The 25,116-nt window shown below is 36.2% G+C and overlaps 1 protein-coding gene across 9 annotated transcripts in view; it reads right to left on the reverse strand.

The window, feature by feature from the left end:
- Positions 1-25,116, reverse strand: part of LOC129758136 (calcium-binding protein E63-1) — a 263,324-nt gene that overhangs the window by 123,000 nt on the left and 115,208 nt on the right. Inside the window, exon 1 of one of the 9 annotated variants that reach the window (XM_055755603.1) lies at positions 12,524-13,008. The exons of the other annotated variants lie outside the window; for them this stretch is intronic. The gene's annotated coding sequence lies outside the window, so the exon portion shown is untranslated. Of the gene's footprint in view, positions 1-12,523; positions 13,009-25,116 lie in introns of those variants that run through there. 9 annotated transcript variants of the gene reach the window in all.

Consider the following 25,116-nt stretch of genomic DNA (forward strand, 5'->3'; position numbering starts at 1 on the left):
TATGATCGACCATCTCATCAATCTTCGTTCAACGAGCGAAACCCAAATTCAAATTGATTCATCATCATCATCATCATCGCTTCCTGGGGGGAAAGCTCATCAGCAAGCTGACCGGTCCCAAATGACCGCACCAATCGGAACGGAACTGCTTTGCATACTACATTTGATTCTCAGTCTAACAAACAAACAAACAAACAAAATCATAGTTTTCCCGACCTATTCCTCTGTTCCATTCATTTTTCCCCAACCGAACACTTGTCACACCAATTGTCGTCCTCGCATAAAACCATGAGGAGGAAGGTGTGTTTGCGGATCGGGGGTGATGAAAGTTTTTCGATTGCGGCTTCAACTGGTCCCATGAGGCGCGGCTGGCAACACGTGGCCCATGATAAATAATTGATATAAATTGTTGCACTCGGCTGTAGCTGTTTTTTTCTTCAACTAACGCTTTAGAGGTTTTTCTGTCCGTTTTTCCCTGGTTTTGTTATGATGTCGAGGTGCCAACCGACAGTTTCATTCCGGAGTGGTTTCTGTTTTTGTTTTTATTTTCCTTTACACCCTCATCCCATTCATGTTTTCCTATGGAAAAATCCTTCGACAGTGTAGAGGTTGCATCATATTATCGCACTCTCTCCACATGAAATGTTTTTAGAAGAAAGAACGAAAAATACATGAATTTATTCGTAAAAACCACGGCGACAACAACGAAGATTGTGCCAGCCAGTCAGTCAGCCGGCTGAGAAGAGCTTTTTCTGGTAGGGGGTGGGCATATTTCCGGTTCGAACTTATCCACCACTTCGAGGACCGTTTCGAGGAACCACCTCATCATCATCATCAAAATATTTCCTATAACCTTTTCGTTAGTTTTGTTTGTGAATGTAAGAGGTTGATGTGTTCGATTGTGGGTTTCGCTTGATGCGTATCCCAGGTTTTACAACTTATTTAAGCTTATCTAAGTTCACTGATATTGTTTACGTAAGTTATAGTCGAATCCAATTCGAACCCATCCTCTGTAAATGCATTGGAATCCTGCTGACTGTTGGCTTTCGTTCGACCAGCACCCTCCCTTCATGTCAGATTAGTAGGAAGGAAGTGAGTTCCTCCATGTTATGTTGTTGTTGCCGACTCTATGGTTGGAGGCGGATCTCCCGGACAGAATGGTGCCATTCATGTCGACTAAACCGACCCCTTCCGTTGCTTGTGAGGGATGCACTGTACTATTTTTCGTTTGTTGCAGTAGGATTTCTGCATCGGGGAGTCGAACATGATGCAAGAAAAAATGCAAGTGCCAAAAGTTTGTGTGATTGGACAACTTGTTTGTGGGTCACTCGAGTACACCCAGAATGCATTTGAAATAGCAAATTTTGTTATGAACATTACGCTATCAAGGATCTTTTATACCAGGTTCAGATACAACGAATCATCTGGTATTTTATACCCATATTTAATAATTTAACACTATAAATAAGCCATGAGATTATACACTGTAAATTTTTGCCAAGATTTCCAGCAAAAAAAATGTTGGAAACGTTCAGCAATCCAAAATTTTTGCTGGAAACCAGCAATCGGTTTTCTAATTGCTGGATTTTTCATCATTCGTTTGTGTTCTTGTCATTTTTGCTGAAAAATCAGCAATCGGTTTTCAAATTGCTGGACTTTCCAGCAATAATGGGTGTTCAATAAAAAATGAGAATGTTTTCAATACCTTTCAGTAACTCAAATGAAGAGCGTAAAATTTTCTTTCTCCAAGAAAATTGCTCTTTGGGCTCCCTAGAAACAGTATGCGTGTTTGGTTTTGCTAGTTTAAATTTAGTCAAAGCAAAGATGGCGTTGAAACAGCACGTGCTCCGCGAACACATTGTACACAGCATAAAAAAATGTAACGCTGGATGATGTAATTTGTCGAGACGACGTAGTGTTAGGACTTTTTGTTGTTATAATACATCTAAACGACGTACGCGAATGCGAACATGTCGTGTAGTGTAATATCACAACCTTCTATGTGATATCGCATCAAGTAGTCAATGTTTTCCTCAATTGACGTTCAAATGTTATTCATTTCAAAAAGGAAGAAACGGATTACGAACCTCAGCTGTATTTGTTTGGCTTGTAAGTACAACTAAAATTTTATAAAAATGTAAGCAAAACCATAGCTTCAAATATAATGTGATTATTTTTCATTTTTAGGTAGATTCGGCAGGTTGGCATTTGCGGGTCAAAAATAATTCTATAATTATCAAACAGCCGGGTACATCAAGAAAATGTAATATTAGGTACCATTTGCGACTCAAGTTATGTGCAGGTATTTTATGTAATATCACAACACTTTTTTTTGCTGTGTACGGTTCTACGAAACGCGTTTCCAGCAAGGAAAAAAGTTCACGGTGCCACATTTTAAGAAAGAAAATGTACCTGTCAGTACGGTATATCGTATCCTGGGTTCCCTGAACGTAGAGGAAGACATCGTTAAAGAAGCTGTTTGACAACAAGGACGCAACCAGCCTGCGTGACGCCGGTCGGAAATATGGCTGCTCCCACGTATTGATCTATCGTGCCCTCAAGATGGAAGGAATCGTCTGCAGGAAGAAGACGAGGTCGCCTGAGTACATGGAGGAGCAGATCGAGACGGTTAAATCACAGTGTCGGTGGATAAACAAAAAATACCGCGGGACGTCATTCGTTCTGGATGACGAAAGCGATTCTCCGCTGTCCAAAACGCATATTCCAGGAAATGATAATTACTACTCCAGCGACAAGTCATCCACACAGCCTGAAGTGAAATACAAGTTCAAGCACAAGTTTGAAAAAAAGGTTATGTTGTACATCGCCATTTCCGACCGGGGCATTTCAAAGCCTTGGTTTAAGCCGAGCGGTCCGGCAATCAACCAACACATCTATCAAGAATAGTACCTCGATAAAATCCTGCTGCCGTTCCTGAACGAGCATCACGCGGATGGGAAGTACGTCTTCTGGCCGGACAAGGCGTCTTCCCATTACGCCAAGAAGACGCTGGCGTACCTTGAGGAGAAAAAGATACCGTTCGTGCCGAAAGATCGTAACCCAACAAACTTGCCCCAGTGCCGCCAAATAGAGGATTTCTTTGGCTCATTCAGTGCCCTAGTGTATAAAAACAATTGGAGGGCCAAGGACACGAAGCAACTGACTACAGGAAGCCAGAACTGATCCGGAAAATGGACGTAAGTGTCGTACAACGTTCTTGTGAGAGCATCGCGACTAAGTTGCGTCGAACATCAGACCACGGCCCTTACTCAAACATTCACTGACATTTTTTTTGAAGAAAATACATTATGTTATTAATAAAAAATACTGAAATTGATGGAAAAAAATAACAATTTTTTATATGTGATTGAAAAAATTCTCATTTTTTATTTAACACCCGTTAGGGCATTTGCACAGTGCATTAGTATAAGTAAGCCGTTGGGCAAACAAAAGTGACAGCTCCATGTAAAATGAATACGACTCGACGGAAGAAAGTTACTTTTTCAAGTAATATACGAAAACTTTTGAAAGTTTTCTGTTTTACAGCACATTATAAAGAATCCAGAATATGTATACTTTTTTGTAAGTTTTGTTTGGGATTGCGAGTGAGGTTCGCAGAAAAAATTAAGATTTTGTGATGGATTCGATCAATTTCAGTGGAAGCAGACCAAATATTGCTAAAGTTTATTGATTAATTTCACGACGGAAGCCCTTAACTTCATCCTACTGGTTGAAAACTCTATAAGATAGACCAGAGTCTGCCTACAAAGAATCCTGGGGCAACCGTTGCTAGTGCCTTACATAGATGGTTGAGGATTTTAAAATTTTGCTGTGCTTGTTTCCGGACTATTCTTCTATTAAATATCCACAAAATCATTTCCACTTTTACCAGATGATCCAAAATATACCAAATGACTCTTTTTTTTAGAGAAAATGCGCATTAATTTAATTATTTTTATTTTCCTCTATACTCTAGCAATCAGATATCAATTCAAGGGTGAGTTTTTATTGGACAGGTAGATATTTTATAAAAGATACTAATCAAAATTATTTTTACAGGTGACGGATGATCTGCTACCCCAGAGCCGGTGTTAGAATATTGAAAATAATGTGTTTCTGGAAATAAGTATTGAGAAATGGGAGAAAATAATTGTTTTTATTGCTTATTATATGCACAGCCAGTATTCAAAACTTAATTTTGAATCGAAATATAAATCTGATAAGATACAACCGGTTGTGTTGAAAGAAACAGCTGATTTCCAGCAATCTGGATTGCTGTTTTTTCCAGCAATTTAAATTGCTCAATCAAAAAATCAATCATATAATTATAGTTGAATCAACTATAATTATTGTTGACTGTACGGCATCAATTGTACATTATAGTTGAATCTATTATATTTATAGTTGAATGTACAAAATCATTCATACAACTATAGTTGAATGTATTTTATATTGTTGAAAGTACGAAATCAGATTGTATTATTGTATTATAGATTATGTATTGTTGAAATTTTGTTAATTATCTATAGTTGGTCGAGAAGCAATCAGATATATGATAGAATATTAGTGGATTATTGTTGGAAATACCATACTTTTTTCTCCGTGTGTAGGTGAATCAAGAAATAGTTAAATTTACCGCTTTGCTATTTGAATGAAAAAAGGTAAAATTTACCGTGAAAAATGGTTGGAAAAAATCACCTCTGCTTGTCGGTAAAATAATGCTTTTTTCCGTGCTGCATTTTTACGTCAATTGACAGATGATGGTTGGAGCTAATACATACAAAAACCAAAATCATTAAAAGTCGTCAAACAGTACTCAAAACAGACTGGTAAATTTTTTTTGCATGTTTTATGGGACATAGTTGGTTTAGAACATGGGTGGCCAACATTTACAACAGGTGGACCAAATTTCTGAAATGAGATTGGTTGGCGGGCCAAAAAAAAAACAAATTGCTCTGGACTATTCAAAAACATACAGGTTTTTGAAAACGCTATAAAATATTTTCCAGATTGGCTGGTTTTATTTGGGTTTGCCCGGATGTTTAATACAAAATTTCGGAAAAGTCCGGTATGGCTCGGATGCCCAGATTTCAATCAAAAATGCTCGAATTTATACACCTTATTTGCCAAATAAAACGAAAAAAATAATCAAAATGTATTGTACAATTTTTTTATGTATGCATTCAAAACGGGAATTTTCAAGGAAGTTTTTTTAAAAATAATCATGAAAGGTTTCATGGAAGCCTTAAATACGATTTAAAATCTGCTAATAACTTATGATGGACATTTTTATCAAGTTTTTTTTCTATTGATTCGCTATCGATATTGCCTGGAGTTTTAGTCGACAGTTTTAAAAATCAATTGCTCGGATTTCGCCTGGTTTTTAGATAATAATAGTCCGGATTTTTCCGGCACGAATACGTGCTGAAAATATTCTGGCAACTTAAGTATAGATTCATCTTTTCCAACTTATCTATGTACAATGTATGTACATACGTCAATCTTTTCAAGGCATTTAAAATCTCATCAGTTTATTAATCCCAGAAATGTCAAATGACGTTACTATAATGTACATGAAGTAAATTTTATGGTCGTCAGATATAATAAAAATAATAATATAATAGGGCTTTGTGGTGGCGGCTTATAGAATACTACCACTGGGATACTGGTCCACGTCGTAAAAGGCGACTTATCCAGTACTTCCCATATGCGTTAGTCATTCTTCAAATGCGACTATCACATTGGGAGGGGGGAACCTTGGCTTGGTTCCAAGCCAAGTTTCTTCAGGGAGGATTCACCAATTGTGCTTATTGCTATTAATGCGCATGCACGAGTTGTATTCTCCTAAATTTTGTAAACACCCGCTTCAAGGTGGTTCTGTGCCTGCGGGCCCCAAAGTGGGGGTAGGAGGGTGTATAATAATCCTATCTTAAGCAGAACGTTGTTAAGGCCTGCACTATAGCCAGGCACTGGTGCAAAGGGCCGTATTTTTCCTGGCAACTCGTGGGATTCAGATTATACACACGATTTTAAAATTTTCATCCTGTATGGGATACCCCGCTTCATGCGTCGATATGAAGGTGCAGAGGTTCTTGTGTGTGATGGAAATATGTGTGGAATTATTTGATAGAAATGCTTTCTATTAAGGTTGCACAGATAAATCTGCAGCACAAAAGAACCGCTACACTGAACTTATGTCGTTTAATCCTTAATGGAACCCTATTTCCGAAATGGAACTTTTTACTTAGGGAATTTGCTCAAACCAAACTTTACTGTGTTCAGTGTAATTGTAATGACTAATGCCCTAATAATACCTCGTGCATGTATATTGATAAACAATTCTTTAAATGCAACACTTATACCCAATCTAACAACAAGAGATATTTGCGTCGTTCAGGTTTCGCTGCCTGATATAAAATACGTCTACTGTTCAGCATACTCACCATATGAACAATCATCCCCTACGGATGATTTAAAAAATGTCATTTCATTCTGTGAATCACAAAATATACCTCTTGTAATTGGCTGTGATGCCAATGCCCATCATTTTGTATGGGGTAGTTCAGATATCAATCTGAGAGGCTTAAATTTAATGGAATATTTAAGCAGCACTGATTTAGAAATTCTAAATGTAGGAAATAAACCAACTTTTGTTAGGTGTGACAGAGAAGAGGTGATTGACATCACACTTTGTTCTAGAAAAATTTCTCAGGAAATTTCAAATTGGCATGTGCCTAACGAAGAATCGATTTCTGACCACAGGTTTATCTATTTTGAACACTCAGGTGAGTTTTTAGAAACATTTACATTCAGAAACCCAAGAACAACTAATTGGGACCTATATTTGGAGCATATTGCTACTAAATTTCATGGATATACACCTGAAATTACTACTCCTTCTGAGTTGGATGAAGTGGTTGCAAAAACCACCGAAATTATTTTAAATTCTTATGAAGAAGCGTGTCCCTTACGAACGTTGAAATTCAACAAAAACAGTACACCATGGTGGAACTCAAATCTCAGTAAATTACGAAAAAACTGCAGACGCTCTTGGAACCGAAGGCGCACGGAAGGTTTTGATGCTTTCAAGTTGGCTCGCAGAGCTTACCGGAAAGCAACAAGAGCTGCCGAACGCTCAAGTTGGCAGAGCTACTGCACAAACATTTCAAGCTTGTACGAAGCAAGTAGGTTAAATAAAGTCTTAGCCAAATCAAAAGATTATCAGGTTTCATACCTTAAAACCCCTTGTGGTGATTATACATCAAACGACGAAGAAACATTAAGTTGTCTATTCAATACTCACTTTCCAGGATGTGTTGATCAAGATTCATCGATAGAGCCTGAGTTCTTTTCTGGAAGTCTAGATTCCTTGCATTTTGCTCGGAAAATAGTTACTACAGAATCGATCAAATGGGCAATCGATGGTTTTGCTCAATACAAATCTCCTGGAAGTGACGGTTTATTTCCAGTTTTGCTTCAAAAAGGTTTCGATCATTTCAAACACATATTAAGAAAAATAATGATAAGCAGTTTTGCTCATGGATATATTCCTAAACTTTGGCGGCAGATAGCCGTGAAATTCATCCCAAAAGGGGGACGATCATCATACGACGAAGCCAAAAGTTTTCGTCCTATTAGTCTAAGTTCATTTCTATTAAAAGCACTTGAACGTTTAATTGATCATCATATCAGGCAAGAATGTCTTGTCCAACATCCGCTTAATGGGACACAACATGCATACCAAACAGGAAAATCAACATTAACTCTTCTGCACAACGTAGTACATAATATTGAAAATAGTTTTTCACAGAAAGAATCATGTCTAGGAGCATTTCTAGACATAGAAGGAGCATTTGATAATGTGCCTAGTGTGTGTGTGCCTAGTGTTATAACTAACTGGATTAGCGCAATGCTAAGTAACAGGAATCTTCATTCGTCTTTAAGACAGGCTTCAATAACAAAAGTTAGCACACGTGGTTGCCCACAGGGAGGTGTACTATCACCTCTTTTGTGGAACCTAGTTGCAGACGGCTTGTTGAGAAAACTCAATGACCGTGGAATACCAACCTATGGATTCGCAGATGATTATCTTCTGCTGGTAAGAGGTTTGTGCATAGGCACATTATTTGATATAATGCAACAAGCTCTGCGCTCTGTTGAACGATGGTGTTCTCATGTAGAACTTTCAGTTAATCCTCTAAAAACAAATATTGTATTATTTACTAAAAAACGTATCACCCGCGGGGTGCGCCCTCTGCTGTTTTATGGTTCCGAAATCACCGTGTCTAATCAAGTTAAATATTTGGGTGTCATTCTTGACTCCAAATTAAACTGGTCTGATCACATCGAATTCAGAATCAAAAAAGCATGCATGGCCTTCGGACAATGCCGACGTGCAATCGGAAAAAACTGGGGACTCAAACCCAAACATATTCACTGGATTTACTCCACAATAGTAAGACCAATTCTGGCCTATGGGTGTCTAGTGTGGTGGCAGAAAGGAGAAGTTGCAACAGTTCGGACTAAACTAAATCACCTTCAAAGAATGTGTCTTTTGGGGATGTCCGGATCGTTCACTACAACTCCTACTGCAGCACTAGAGGCTCTGTTTTCTATCAAACCTCTACACTTGTTCCTAAAACAGGAAGCCTTCTCATGTGCTTTTCGTCTACAGGCAGTTGGTCTCTGGCTGTCAGGAAATATCGAAAGATCATCGAGTCTTACAAATGTGTGGCCTGAATTAGTTAGATTAAACAAGTTTAATCTAGCGCCAAACGATTTAACACTCTCGAGTAGTTTTCCCTACATGGGGTTCAAAGTCAAATTTCCTTCTCCTCAAGAATGGTTATCAGGTTTCGTAGAGGACCAAATGTCCTCTCATATTGTATTCTATACTGACGGTTCATTATCAAACGGCCGTGCAGGTGCAGGAATTTACTGTCACGAGTTGAACATAGAACATGCTCAACCTCTAGGAAAATATTGTACAGTCTTTCAGGCTGAGCTATATGCTATTATGTATGGAGTGCAAATTGCACTTCAAAAGAAGATTATGTTCAGAACAATTTATTTCTGTTCAGATAGCCAAGCAGCTATCAAATCACTCAGTGCTTCCAGTTCTAGATCAAAACTGGTAATCGCATGCCGGAAAGCAATCGAAGAACTTGCTGAAGGCAATGGATTAAACCTTCTATGGGTACCCGGACATAAGGGAATTTTCAACCATTTCAAATTCAAACTTGGTCCTCTAACCAGCATGAACGATACTGGGAAGAGTTGGACACTTGTCGTCAAACTAAATTATTTTTAGAAAAACCATCTCCAATCATATCGAGTTACTTATTAACTTTAAATAAATCTCATTGCAGCATCTTGATCAGAGCACTCTCCGGTCATTGTAAACTCAACTATCACATGCACAACATTCAGCGTGCTGAATCTCCAGTATGTGGTAGTTGTGAATCAGATGTGGAAGATCCCTTCCATCTTATATGTAACTGTCCCTCATTTGCCAGACTACGTTTTCATACTCTGGGATCTTACGCCTTAAGCGAATCTGAGTTTAAGAAATTAAACTTAAAAAACATTCTATCATTCCTTACCGAATGTAGAAAAGAGCTTTAATGCTAATAATCCCTAGTGGAAAGGCTTTATGCCATCTTAAATAGATTGAATTTATTTCTTCCTTTTATAGGTTTTTCAGGTTTCTCAGGTAAATGATGAAATCTTGGATAAAAAAAAAGGCTAGGCACAATTTTCCCGTATGTTTGGATAACGTGCCGCTATTAAGCCTACCCCCATTCTGATACTTGATACCTGATGGTCGCCAGATATCATAAAAATGACCGCCCATTTTCCAAAAGTTTCAAGTTCACCGTTTTCCTTAGAAAAATTTGATTGGCAAATTTAAAAAAAAAACGCAGAATGGTATTGTTGAAAATAAAAAAATTAGCGTTCACGAGCTATTGACATTTAAAAGAATATTTTTTTAGACGAACTCTAGTTATATCATAAATAATATTGATATTCCAAAGTACAGACCTCAACCTCAACTCACTTCAACTCTTTCCAAATTTTTCAATATCTCGATTTAACAAGTGAATTTGGAAAGCTTTCTATGAACAGGATGAATCAACATTTTGCTAAAAAAAGCGTTCTTCTGAGAGAATACCAATGAAAATATATTTGGATTGGGTTTGATTTTCATAAGTATACCCTGTCCTGTTAAGCTAAGCAAACAATAACAAATTGGAAAAATTTCGATATTTTACAATAATATGAGACTCGCAGAGCCAAATGGTATATGTGCTAAAATGATAGATTTTGAGTAAATAATGCCAAACGATTATCTATGTTAAATTTCTTAGATTTTTTAAATAATAAACGTATATTTTTACATTTATGGAATATTTTTCTTATCAAACAATGCGAAAAGCTGTGTACATTCAATATTTATCGAAAAAACAGTTTGTTTAATTTTTTTTTCAGAACCACACCAAAAGGTGTTTAGAGCATAAAGAGTTGTGAGGAAAAAACAATATGATAATAATTGATTGAATTGTAACTTTATTCTTTCGACTAAATATTCCATTCTGTCTTCGATCGAAATGAAAATAGAAAAAAAATGTTTTTTTTTATTTTCTAAAGATTGGCAGTGAATTTTATGGATATTTTAAACTTGTTTTTATTGTTCATTCTGACATTTTCTACGGAATTTCCACATTTTGTCCGTAATATTTAGATTTTTATTTATTTTCATCGAAATGTTTAAATTTTTCATTTAATTTAAAGGATTAATACATTCAAGATTAAAAATCTGAATTTTGATACTTTTAGGAATTTATATCAGTGAAGTTTTATAAATTTGCTTGTATATTTTATTTGCAAATCTTAAAAAAGGGTGGTTGTAGTCCACTCGCTCATTTTTTTTCCTGAATAGTGCCTTGAATAGGGGAGAATCTCCTGGATAGTGTGGCCAATTTTCGGAAATGCCTAATTTTGTTTCTTGAAATTGTCCTAAAAGACATCGTGCTACCATGTTGTTGGATAACTTTCAAAATATCAAGCGATTCAACTGGAAAAGCAACAAATCAATTTCCAGAAACTTAAGTTAAGCTTGAGTGCTGAATCAAAGCAATCGAAAGATCGGTATCTGAACTTCTCTTATATCGTGGTTGAATTAAAGGGAATCTTTCGATTGCTTTGATTCAGTAGAACTATTCAACCAAGTAGGCTCACAACTTAGATTGGAGTGCTTGAGTGCATTTTTTCATCAGACATTGGTACCCAGTTAGGAATAAAAAACGTATTTTGCTATTGGAAAATAACTGATACAAAAATGTCCAGGAAAATTCAAATGGAGAAGACAGAAAAGAATAGGAAAAAGTTCTTGTTCTTTTTTTTTTAAATCCAATCGAATATTTAGCCGAGTACTCGTTTCACCAGCAAGTTAAAATATTTTTGTTACTTTAACTTCTCTAAAACTTCACGAAAATTTTTCATTTTTGAAAAAAAAGTGTATTGACACCAGTGCCAAAATTTTGTCATTCCCCTCTCAGGCACGTAAAAATTGAAAGAGTGCAGGCTTCATGAATTTCGAGAATTTTAAGACCATTAAGATTAGGTAGCTTCGTTTGTATTCAGAAGTAACGTAAAACTTTGTTCAGTCAATATGAAACTATTAATGCATTTATGCATTTTTTTCTAATACTTGTAAATGAAAAACCTGCAACAACTTTAAATGATTTTGAGATAACCAAATTTAAATTTCCATCTTTAAATGTGTTTTTGTTAAAGCCTTGGATATCAATTTAAGATCCATTAAACTTCGTCAAACTTTGTTAAGCACACACAACTTCCGAGTAGTTCTGTCGAATTGAGCTGAATCGAAGCGGAGCAGCAAAACTCCACTAGACAGCAAAAGCTGCTACCGGGAACCAATATCAAAATTCCTCAAATCACATGACGCGACGACAAAACACACAGCACAGTGTTGTAGCCCCAGGATTCCTCAAACCCCTGGGTTACACATCCCTTCCCTGCTTCGCTTCCGGGCACACACTCTGAAAAAAAAAAATGGTTTTCCGATTTCCACCATTCATTTTCCCTTTTCTTTTCTTCACTTGCTTGTTGTCTGTCGAATGCCGCCATTGAATATTGCGATTCGTTGTTTCGTTTTTTTTTTGCGGATTTGTGTTGAGGCAGAATCGTTTTGGGTCCTCTGACTTTCCATCTATTGTTTGGGTGAAACGCCCACAGCACATACACTCATACAATCAGCAACGACAACAACAAAAAAAAATAACGCTTTTATTGTGAACGATAATCGTTGTTTTGTTTGGTTCTTCTTCCTCGGTCTTTCTTCCCTTACTTTGTGGTGCAAATTTTAACTCTCTTTTGTTTTGTGGGTGGGCCAAAGATTGGGACACACTTGAGGAGGAAACTTGAACTTTGTTTTAAGAGAAAAACGTAATCGTTTACGCAATCACTGAACTGGACTCTACTGGCCAGGGATCGTACTCACTTCCAAAACATTCACAGGCTACGCACTACGCTACGACGACGTTCCGTTTTTCGCGATTCCAAGGTGGTGGTTTCAACTCTTCGGGGAGGGTTTTTTTTTCAAACTTTCGTAACTTTTCGCCGAAGAAAATATTTACGATTCTTCACCGGACACTACTGGAGAGTTTCGAAAACTCCAACGCGTCAAACACTCCGACAAACCGGAACCGGTGGGTTTCTACTAAAATTCAAACGGGGAACCGACGACAACGCCGCCGGAGGATTTCGACGACTACAGATGCCGGAGGGTTTGAGTAACTATGTAGTAGCAGCAGCAGATGATTGTGATCGTCGGAGTTTTCCGGAGGTGTCAAAAAACTAGATGCATATAGCGAAGAGCGTCCAGAGACAGAGACAGAGAAGGATTATTTTTTTTGATACGGGTCGGTTGTGGTTGGATGCGGTGTTGTGGCCTACATTTGGCGAAATCTAGCGAAAAACTGAATGTGGATCGTCGTCCTCGGTCCGGTCGGAGCTGCTAAGCCATCTCGAATCAGCAGGAAGAAGAGCGAAGCGAAAACGAGCGCGGAACTTCCCTCGGTTCGGATTGATGAGAGATGGCTTTCAACACACAATTTTCCACCTTCTCTGCGCGCAAATTGCGACGGGATGGATTTTCTCAGCTGTTGGTCCCTACTGTGGGGTGGTGGTGTGAAATAAACTTCCAATCCAGCTTGGCAGCCAGTCAGCCAGATGGTCGAGAAGCACCACAACTTTGTTTTGGTTGTGAGAGGTTGTGGAATGGAGCGCGTCGTGTTTGGGGGAAATTTGCTCTGAGAGAAAATGGTTCGGTGGGAGTGTAAGGAACTTTCCAGTGGAATAGTGAAAAAATGTTTCCAATTCTAAGTTCAAAATTGAAAAACAAGAGAAACATAACTTGATTGCATGATTTTATTACCATAATCCTGAAAACTAATACCGAGTATAAGATGCATGTGAAGAGACTTTTTCCAAGCTGTAAGAGAAAAAGTAAAGCCTACAAAAAAATATTTATGTTTTATGTTTTTAATTTAACTTAGATTTCAGACTTAAAGGGCGAACACGAAATTATTGCGACACATTTATCAGGGCATAGCTTTTTCACCATTGGGTAAACATCAATCAAATTTTGCACACTTTCTTATTGATGTGTATTGTTTATATGCTGTCAAAGTCGAAGTCGTGTTTTTCGATTCAACAAAAATGGAGGTGAACCAAGGCGAGTCGAGAGAACAAATAAGGCATTTCCTCACTTGTCAGACGAACAGCTGATTTCTCATGTTTACATTTTCTCGGCATATCGTGGTAGGGTAAACATAACAACAACATTACGTATGTTCAATGACCAGATAGTAACGATATGAAATTGGCAATGCAATTGTAGTGGTTTTGCAAGCGCACCTTGGTGAGTAGCATATAAATTCTTTATTTAATGATTTGTAAATTCATAACAAGTTAAGACATGAAGGTTTTAACATGTTAACATGTTGACATGAAATTTTTAAAAGAAAGCATTGAACAGTGCTTATCATCAAAGATCAAAATGGCGACCAGTTGGTGTTTACATTTTTCAAAACAAAAACAAAAAGCTACCCTACCACAATCTGTTTCAGGAAATACTCTATTCTTTCCAAACACCTGGAACTTCCTGACCTGTCGCACCTGCAGTTTGGAAACATGTTGAACATTCACCATTCAACCGTCTCAAGAGTGTTGAAGCGGTTCCAGGAGCGGTTGACGGTGGACAACGGCAAGGGGCTGGAAGAAAACCCGAAACCGAGAACAAAAATACGGAGAGAAAGGTGAAGCGGATGATTAGCAAATCCCAACGTCTCAAGCCGTGATTTGGCTAAAAAGATCAGCATGTCGCAGAGATTCGTCCAGAATGCAAAGAAGAGCCGATTTTCAGCTAATTCCAGGGTTGGAGTTTTCACTGGCAAGAGCAAGTTCGATGTGGACGAAAAATTTGAGAAGAAGAAAATGTCAAAGTTCGCCTCAAAATATCCCGTTTGGCAGGTCATCTGCTCTAGCGGACTGAGGAGTGAGCCTTTCGTGACAAAGGGCATAGTAAATGACGAGATCTACAAATCTGTGTGCCTCAAGAAGCGCCTTTTACCGTTCTAGCAGCAACACGATGAAGCTCCGCCATTTTGGCCAGATTTGGCATCATGCCTAAGAGTGTCCTGGAGTGGTATGAGGCCAATTCTATCCATTTTGTTCCACAGGACATGAACCCGCCAAACTGTCCGGAGCTGCGCCCGGTGCAGTAGTACTGGGCAATAATGAAGCGGGAACTTCGGAAGAGCAAGAAGACAGTTAAAGACGAGAAGGACATATTAAGAAAATGGAAAAAACTGAGAAACTGGTAACGGATGACACTGTAAAGACTTCGATGGAGGGCTTCAAGCGAAAATGCGTTCAATTTTACACTCAAGGCTCCATCGATTAACTATTTTAACTATTTTAACTATTTTTGAAGTAAATATATGTTTAAAACTACCCTAAAATTTTGGTTTAATTCTAACCATTATAAGAAAATTGGCATGACATTTTCGGTGTTGCAATAATTTCGTGTTCGCCGTTAAGCTGCGTGACAAAGTCTTCAATATTTGAAGATTTATTTACAATTTCAGCTTTAACCCATGAATGCATGACTTTTTTTTAACCCTTATCCGCTCTTGAGTGTCAATATGACGCTATTGGAAGTTAAACGGCTTGTAATTTTGTTTGGGCGAATTAGACCGCCCCAAATTGCATGGGAAATTTCAAGCTTGTGAAATATTATGCACTGCAGGCTTAAATTGATCCTAAGCCTAGTACAAGGTCTCATGCCAAATTTGGGCCAGATCGGATCACGGGAAAGGGTCGCTCAACGAGCCTAAAGTTTGTATGGGATTTTGAGACATTTTGTTCGGGAGAAACATGAAAATCCAGTTTTTCAAAAATAACTTTGGTCCCCTTCGGCCGATTTCTTTTGAAAACAGTTTTTCTTAAAGCCTAAACTATGACAAATATTTCATCCCAAGACAGCATATAAACTATTTTCTGCAATGAATAATACGGATGTGCATAAAACTAATGAGATGTAGTTTCTGATATTTTTTTTCGATCAGTCGATTTGATCACGAAATTTGTATTTTTCTTTTTATACGATGTTAAAAGAGCAGTTAGAAGGTGAGTTGCTAGATTTAGTTTCTTTGTTGGGTTTACGATGGGTAACTTTCTTGAAATCGCTACTTTTGTTGTGTGATCATGGCTGGACGTATCCATAGTAATGCCTTTTCCATGGATATTCCAAGTGCAGTACTACATGCTGTGCTGTGCCCTGATAAGCTTAACATCCGCCACTTGAATGGTTCAAAGTATGTGTGCTCGTAAGGTGACTAAATTTGAAGAACTGAAAACCTTATTTCAAAATAGTAGACTCGATTTGATATGCTTTTCAGAAAGTTGGCTTGATGACTCTATTTCCAATTCAATTATTGAAATTCAAGGCTATAATATTTTGAGAAATGATATTAATCGTCATGGAGGTGAAATTTGTATTCATTTTTAAAAAGGTCTTAAATGTCGCATAATTTCCATATCTGAAAATGATACACCAAATCAAACTGAATTTGTTCTACTTGAGCTTTTTATTGGAATAACTTCAATTTTGATCGGAATTTATTATAATCCACCAAATGTTGACTGTTCAGATGTTCTGTTGAAACACTTTGAAGATTTTGCACTAAACTATGATTTTACATTCGTCATCGGTGACTTTAATACAGACCCGTATAGATACTCTAGAAAATCAAGCAATCTTCTTAATATCTTAGAAAGTTCTTCTTTTCATATAGCCAACTCTGAACCGACTTTTTTTCATCGTAATGGGTGCTCATTACTTGATCTGTTTATTTCTAATTCTGTACACAACATCATTAAAATCAATCATATCTCGAAACTGGAATGTCCTACAAAAATCAAATGTTCTAGAAAAATGTGCCAAAATGAGCAAAATAACAATGCTTGTAGTTTTAAAAATTTTAAGAAAATAATTGTTTGAGTAATTGAACTTTGTTTGAAAATTTTCACAAAATGTAACTTGAAGATCTTTTTTCATCACTTTAAAATGTTCCTTACATGGGAAAATTATGAAAAAAATATTTGTTCCAATGTATCAATCGTTCGAGCGTAAAATGAACTTCATAATGCCACATTTTCAAAGCAATGGAAAACTCTCAACTTTCTTCAGAAAAAGGTTTCTAAAAAGTTGATTATGGGTACAATTGATCACCCTTCCAAACGGCATATTCTTCTTCTGAATTGATCGTTATGATTGCTGATTACGAAATTACTAATATTTATCCAAAAACTAATATTTATCAAACAATTGTCTGAAGAAAAGAGCAAAAATAATTAATTTTCTCTTAATTATAAAAAAACAGCGCCTTTAAATATGCAATGGTATTAGCGTTGAGACAAGTTATAGAATTTTCTTCTTATGTCTGCTATAAATTGTGATATGAGAACAAACATGACCAAAATAGTCAATTAACATTCTATCTTGGGGTTTTGTTTGATTTTTATACAAGGATTAGGGCTTCCTGAATAAAAGATCAAGTCTCCTTCAATAGGGGATCAAGTCTCCCCTAACTTCAGAAAAATCGCAAATTTTTTACTCTCACGAAAATGCTTCTAGTTCATCAACGGGTTCAAGTATCGTTCTAATTTTTGGAGCATAGAAATTTGAAGTTTCAAGCTGTCAGAAAATGTCAAAGACGGCGAGTTGTTATTTTTTTCCAAAATGATATGGTGAAAATAAGAAAAGGGGATCAAGTATCCCCACTCTCCCCTACTGAACAGTGAATGGCATGATTTCTATTCGATTAATGATTCTAACCGACTTTTACAAATTTTGAATTCTAATTTAAATTTGCTTCATGAATGCTGCTTTCCACCGAGATTTAATAAAACCCGTAAAAACTCATGGTTTAATCGAGAAATTGAGATTGCAATGCTCATCAGGGACTTAGCTTACAAGACATGGGTTCGCAATAAATATTCTAAAAATAGGGCAAGCTTTAAAGTGCTACGCAATAAAGTGATTTCACTTATTATGAAATCAAAAATAATTCATGATAAAAAGAGCATGAACTTTGATCTTCCCCCAAAACAACTATGGAAAAATGTGAAGAGACTGGACATAACCAAAAATAACAATAGTGGAACAATTCTCAATTACACTGCAGATGAAATTAATGAATTTTCATTTCTAACTTCTCAACAAATGACAATTATATACCGAATTACTTGGGGCAGTCCAATGCATTTAGTTTCAATGCCATCATTGACTATGAAATTGTGAATGCTGTTCACTCTATCAAATCCAACGCTACAAGTTATGACAATATACCTATAAAACTTTTGCAGTTAGCTTTACCTTTTATTTTGCCGTTTGTCACTCACCTTTTTAATACTATCATAAGTACTTCCCAATATTCTTTGGAATGGAAATTAACTAAAATTATTCCTTTATTAAAAAAACCTAAATCTACAGCCATTTCTAACTTACGTCCCATAAGTATTCAGAGTGCTTTATCAAAAGTGTTTGGAAAACTCATGAAACACCAAATTACTTGCTACTGCCAGAATCTTTACTTTTTTTTGTTTTGTTTCGATTATAGTCGTTTTACCATCTTTTATAGCATTCGCGACTTTATCAACGTTGCAGTTGGCGGATCGTTATTGAAAAACTTATCCGGTACAACTGGGTTCGATGTTTACTCTTGGGCTCGAACAGAATCTTTACTTAGTCCATGAGTTTCAATCAGGCTTTAGAGAAAGTCATAGTACTGAAACTGCGCTTATAAAAGTTCATAATGACAAAGCTAAAACTATTGATAAAAAAGGTATTGCTGTTCTAGTTCTCATTGATTTTTCTAAAGCATTCGACCGAGTTTCTCATAAAAAGCTCTGTGTAAAATTAAGTAAGAAATTTGGATTTTCTAAATCTGCAATTGATTTATCAGGTAGAGGAGCCAATCTGTGTTATATGATGGCAGTTGTTCAGAATTTAAACCAATAGTTTCGGGAGTTCCTCAGGGTTCAGTTTTGGGCCCAGTTCTATTCTCCTTGTTTATTAATGATCTACCATTAATATTTGAATACTGTTCGATTCATAATTTTGCTGATGATGTTCAACAATATCTATGCGATGATGAGACATACAGCCCTATTGATGTTTCTCTTAGATGAAATAGTGATCTCGAAAAGCTCTCCACCTGGTCTGAGAACAATTATCTTCCAATAGACTCTGAAAAAACTAAAGCTATGCTTATTTCAAATTTGAAAACAAAACCTCCAAAACACCAACTCTTTCGATCAATGGAGTAAACTTAGATTTTGTTGATAAAGTTAATAACTTAGGTTTGATAATGGTGTTATAAGTCCCATTCTCTGGAACTGTGATATTCGTTGATTGAATACAAATACGTGTGCTTTGGTGCAAGTGTCACTTAAGACTGACTTTATTCAAAACTTTCTTTTTGTTCCTCACCACGATCGGCGGGCCTTATGCTGTATATTTCTGCAATGCTCAGAATTATTGCTGTCGCCCGTTCGCTGCCCGGGTGGCGTGACTGCGTTTATGCTGAGCAAAGTGTTTGTTTTACTAACTGCGCTGCGCGGTTCTACTTTACAGGGCCGTACTCCACCACAATGGAACACAGTTTTGTCTGGAAATCTCAAGTGAATAGTCAGTGCGAAGGTTCAAAATTTTACTTTCTTATTTAGTAAATTTCAATAAAACTTTTTTGATGCTAAAAAGTACTTGTTTTGCATGAAGCAATGATTTTATTAGGTTTTGTCTTGCTCTCGCAAATTCTTGCATGATCGCGGCGACGTATTGAGTCGCTAAAATTTCGTTGAAGTTTTTGAAGCTGATAAATAAAAATTGTTTGATTAATGATTGTTATAAAAATAGCTTAAATAACAGATTTAGATTTCTGGTAGTCATGGACCGAACAATATTTTCATATAGTTTAAAGTTTATATTTACGATACGACAGAGTTGACAGACTGGTATTGGATAATCTAGCTGATGTATTCGATTCCGATGTTTTCTTTTAAATCTGCAAAAATTAATTCAGGAGACTTAATTTTAGGATCTAAACAACTGAGTTAGATGACTCGCTACACGAAACTGATCATTTATAGTTAAAATTTGAACGATTACATCAGTCAATTCCAACTACAACTTCGTCTAGTCAAAATAGACTATAGTAAACAAAGAGGTACCATTTGATTCCTTATAAAATAATGAGCTTACAACCATGCTGTAGGGCTATCTTTAAGACTGCTTGGTTTTGCTCGATTGGAATGACACTGACAGCAAATCAAAAATTCCAATCGTGATATTTCATCTCTTTGTTTACTGTACGCTCTTTAGTTTAGTCCTCTGCCATGCAACTCGTGGGACAAAGTTACAGAGCGCCAGTTAAAACTCCACTTTGAATAACCTTTTTCAAATTTCACAGGACCCTATTCGTTTATTGTATTTTTACAAATCAATTTCTTCCAACAAAATCACTAAAAAGCGAAAGTGCTTTGTCGCCAGATCATCACTTCAACCAAAAGCGCCTTTTGACAATCTTAAAAACACTTTCTTATTTCAGAACTTGGACTATAAAACTCCTGCAAAATTTCCAATCTCATGCTGAATTTGTTCTTCAAAGACAGGAAAACATCTCGAAAATCAAAAAGCCACGGAGGAATAGGGATGGATAACACGATAGTTTTAAAATCCCAGACAAACAAATAAACAAACAAACAAACAAAATTCGAAAAACAAATTATTTTTGTAAACTTTGATTCATGAAAGCATCCGATGTCTCTTCCAAATCCGTGACCAGTTCTCGTTGAGCCATTCTGCTCCTCAGGCACAGTTAACACGGTACGCAAAATCACCGTTTTGAAATTAATTTTTTTTTACTATTCAATCTGTTAGTTGTACTAAAGAACACTAAATCTACAATTCAAAACTATTATTTTCACTATAAATTGTTGAATTTTTTAATCAAAATTTTGCAAACGCCTACTTCCTTTTCGAAAAAAAGCTTACTATTTTTAGAATCAAGAAACTTGATCCTTTATTCAGGGGACTTAAAACATTGTCCACAACTAAAAAAAAATTGTGAATAAAAGGACCGTTGCTTGTTTTCCAGCCAAATTGCTTCTTGTGTAACAGTCGTTAAGTCTCATAAAAAAAGGTTTTAACAGGTAACTTTCTACCATATGGTTCAAGGCATAGAGGGAAAAATTTGAATATTTCAGACAAAATCAATTTTGTTATCAGGCAAAATGATTTGTTAATTTCGGTCAGTTTTTTCCACCAATTCTAATCAGTATTTTGGGTGACTTACATCCCTTTGTATTATTACACGACAGTTTCCTCGGTCCGATTTCGTGCTTTTGGCTTCTTTCTCACTTACTACAAAAAACCAGCTGGTGCTGGGCAAAATATCACACAGGCAATTGAAAAAAAAGGCGATCGATAACACAAAGCCCTAGCTTACATTCTTTCAACATCTATTCGTTTCTTCTACCCGAAGCGCTTCACTTGTCCAACTATCAGTTTCATATTCATTCTCATTAAAAGTTCTTCTTTGTTTCTATAAAATTTGCCGAAATGCCAATTCAGATTAAAATTAATATTGATTACTCAAGAATCAGTCATTGATCAATCTGTACTTTGGAATTAAAAGCTTTCAATGATGAATTAAACATGTGGTTTTATAAATATGCCAAATTTTTATAGTGAATTAATCAAATGAACTTTTTTATCCTTTAAAATTATTTTAATATAAAAAAAAATATTTAAAATATTTAATATAAAAATTATTTCATCTTTCATTTTGATCACTGACACTCTTGAAATAAAATGGATTGTCTTCTTTGGATCGAATTAAATTTAATCATCAAGTAGGTATGTGTCTTGAATAAATTCAAGTCCAAAATGATTTTTTTTTTCATTATCAGATCGGTTCTAATGAAAAAGAATTCACAATTCAAGTCTTGTAAAAATATTATTTCAAATTGAAAACATTTCAGCGGAGTTTTTCAATGAAGCCTTCAATTTTTTTTTGTTTATTTGTGACACTTTACCAACATTTTGGCATTCGTGTCAAAAGCCTTCAATTGAAAATGAAGAAAACGCATGGGTTATAATTTATGTAAATTATTTCTATGATTCTTATGTCCGAAGCAATAAATTACGATTTTTTTCGAAATTTTAGTTTGCATTTGATATCTGGGGTTTCGGAAGTATTGATGCTTAAAATTTATTTCAAGCAAATGTGTAGTTCAGAATAAGGAACATCTTTTTAAATAATTTGACTGGCCGGAAATAGCATTGAATCTATACTTTGATTCTGATTTATTTTGAATCTAATCAGTAAAATTTATTATTTCGTCGAGTTTATGTGATGGCCATAAGTAAAAAAAAACATTTTTGAAATCAAATTCCTTTCTTTTTTTTACTAAATTAGGCAGTGAACCGGTACAAAAATGCCAAATTGTAAGAGATCTTGGTGTCATCTTAGATTCGAAACTTACGTTTTTAGAACATCATTATTAATAAAGCTAATTGCATGTTAGGATTTGTTAAGCGTTTCAGCCACCACTTTCAAGATCAATACACCATAAAGTCACTTTATATATCTTATGTACGATCGATATTAGAGTATTGTAGTGTCATATGGAATCCTTATTCAAATAATCACGAGCTACGTCTTGAATCTGTTCAAAAATAATCTTTATTGTATGCACTCCGTAAAATAAACTGGATCACATTATCATACGAATCACGTTGTAAGCTAATTGACAGGTTCTAAGGAAACGTAAAGAATTTTCTCAAATTTCGTTTTTAAATGATATTGTTACACAAAGAATAAACAGTCCTGAATTACTTTCAAAACTCCATTGTTATGCACCCTCCCGTCCAATAAGAAACAAACAATTATTTTACATTAAATTTAATGACAAGGACTATTCAAAATATCAACCCATTAATCAAATGATGTACAAATACAATGCAGAATGTGAAATTATAGACGTAACAATAAATAAAACATAATTAAAAATTGCATTTAAAAACAAATACATACAACCACAAAATAATAGATAACATTAGTTTTAACTAGTTTTAAGTATTGTGGTCTACGAAGTTTGACAAGATAAATAAATTAATTTGCTATGCATTTTCGGTATTGTCATTATTTCTAGCTTAATCTTAATTTTGAAAACAAACCCATCGCACGGTCCTGGTTTTGTTTAGTTTCTTTCAGTCATATGCAATGTGGTTGCGCTGGGAGGGCAATGTCAGCTTTGAGAAAGCTTGTTTGTGCCGGTCCGGCATAGATTCTAATGCCGATAATTCCACCTTCAAGGGATGTCATTATTGGAGTAGAGACTGATTTGTGGGTGCAGAAAACAAGTTGTCAAATTTTTTCGGAAAGATATGATGCAAAAACAACAAAATGGGAAGAAGTCACTCTTTTCTATCCTAAAGATTGGTAGAAGTTGTCTCTGCCCGTGAGTATTTTTTTCGATTTTCAGACGTCTGTGAATATTCCTTTAATATTTTCAATGAATTCATCGCAATAGATGGCACTTTCTGGACACATTATAATATCACGTGAATTAAAAATTCTTCCGAGGTTTAATGAGGGTACGAAGAGATTTCGTAAAAACTTTATACATTTTCTAGTTAAATATATTGTATCGGACTCGTTAAACTAGAACGTTCACCTACATAACTGATCTATGATATCAACCTTGAGAAGTAACTTTTGGTAGTTGTTCTCACTTTTGTCCAAACCGTAGTTTGCCGGAGGCGTTAAGATCAATCAAGTAGGGGTAAAGTGGGGTCACGTGTTTCACCCCAAATGGAACGAACAAGTAGGTACAGATTGTTTCTTCCCAACAATCAACAACAACTTCACATTTCACACACATGTATTTTATGCCCGATGCCACCAGTAGGCATTCGTGTGTGAAGTTGCTCTCCAATTGGATTCTTACGGCTGCAGTTCATTCGTATTGTTTACCCAAAGAGTTTCTACCAAACGCGAGAGAATGGAACGCCAACTTTACGACGACGACGGGGCGCTTTTTAATAATAAATGATGTTTTTGTTGTCATTTCGAGTTACTTTTTGCCTAACGATGAACTCGTATGTTTACACCCCAACGTGATTGGAGGGAGGAAAAATCGCATCATCACTCACACACTGTAAAAGTGAGGTAGGAGCGCATTTTCCTAGAGAAGGAAAACCTAGAGAGTAAGAAAGAGCGTGGAGAGTTAAAGTTTTAGGGAGCATCTTTCCAACACTGGAAGGAGCTCGACTCGAACTCTTTAGATCTCTCGTTTTTCCGGAAAAGAGAGCATTGGGGTTTGGGAAATGCTCATAATGACAATTCCCAATGGAGACGCCCGGTCACGGGCGAAAACTGTTTTGATGGATTTCGATTGGCCATGTGTGTACTTGTTGTTGTTACTCTCCGGTCATCGAAAGATTATCAGGGTTTGGGGGGATTTTCCTCCGGGTTCTACTGGCTAGAATTACGAAATGATGATGACACCACCAGACAAGGAGATCTGTTTGGGTGTGCGTGTGAGGGTACTTACAGCTTGTTGCTAAACGCCGCCCGCCCGACGCTCCAATCTCTCACTAGGATTGGGGCCACAGAACTTAACCATATGATGTACCTATCTATCTACGCGTATGTATTTAGTTTATTTGCCGATCCAAGCCGTGGGTAGTGCAACAGCAGAAGTGTAAGGTTATGTAATCAACTCGCATCATATGTGCGATTCCGGCGTGTCGTGTCGGTCGGCTGCCTTGAGTCGCGCCGTTCTTCGTCAGCCGAGTTATGAATGATTTGATTGAATTTTAAATGTGGAGATTTTCCCCGGGAGGACATTTATTCGTCTGATTTGCGTCGGGGCCGCGGCGTTGGAATCTGAGCTGACTGGCTGGCACGCTAGGCGAGGCGTCATTTGGGGAGTTGAAGGTGGTGAAGTGGGTTTGCTTGCGTTATGATAATTGCTCAATCAGGCATTATGGCCTCGCGGGTCTTGGCACCAAATTAACTTGTGTTTAAATATGTGCGTTTTTGGTTGACAATGGAAAGGAACATTAAGGCTAGCGTTAGGAAAAAAAACTGTAACGAGCCTAGTTTCAAATTGTTTTCAATAATTTTTGTCATCACTTCGATTTTTAATCCTTATTGTTGAATGAAAGATATAAGTTTCAAGAGTTTGCTGTTCGAAAAACTGTGCCCTCGGATTTGGATATATATTTACGGTTCAATACTTACAGACAAGTTATTGGAATAATTTTACTCACCTGAAAAAGAAACAAAAAAAAGATTAGTAAATTACTAAATATTTAGCTATGAATTAAACAATTTTTGAAGTCTCTCATGCAAGAATGATTTAGATAATAACAATTTATTATACACAATTATATTAACTTACAACGTTTGATACTTGCGAATAGAACTTTAGTATTAATATATTTAGTTTTTTTTT

The sequence above is a fragment of the Uranotaenia lowii genome, chromosome 3 (assembly GCF_029784155.1).
Source record: "Uranotaenia lowii strain MFRU-FL chromosome 3, ASM2978415v1, whole genome shotgun sequence".
Classification (NCBI taxonomy): Eukaryota; Metazoa; Arthropoda; class Insecta; order Diptera; family Culicidae; genus Uranotaenia; species Uranotaenia lowii.